Below are 332 nucleotides of genomic sequence, written 5' to 3'. Positions count from 1 at the left end.
TGCTCTCTGGCTCTGACGCCTGCCCCTGACCTTGTTCTTATCTGGACTTCTAGAGTTTAGCCCAGAAGCCTCTCAACCCATGGCAATGGCTGCCACGCCTCAGTTTCTTCTGCTTCCTCCCCAACATCCCACCTTCTTCTGTAGCCCCCACACTTGGTACTCAGCCCTCTTCTCTTTTCTGCTCTCCCTGTCTCCTTTGTCATGTTGCTCTGCCTAGCGGCCTTGAGTACTAGGTATAAGCGAAGGGCTCTCACGTGTGTGTTTCCAGACACGCTTTCTCCCTGCAACCCAGCCCCGTGGACTGTCTACTCAGCACCTCCGTATGGATTGCT

This window comes from Perognathus longimembris, chromosome 6 (assembly GCF_023159225.1).
Source record: "Perognathus longimembris pacificus isolate PPM17 chromosome 6, ASM2315922v1, whole genome shotgun sequence".
Lineage (NCBI taxonomy): Eukaryota > Metazoa > Chordata > Mammalia > Rodentia > Heteromyidae > Perognathus > Perognathus longimembris.
This window is presented reverse-complemented; position numbering follows the sequence as displayed.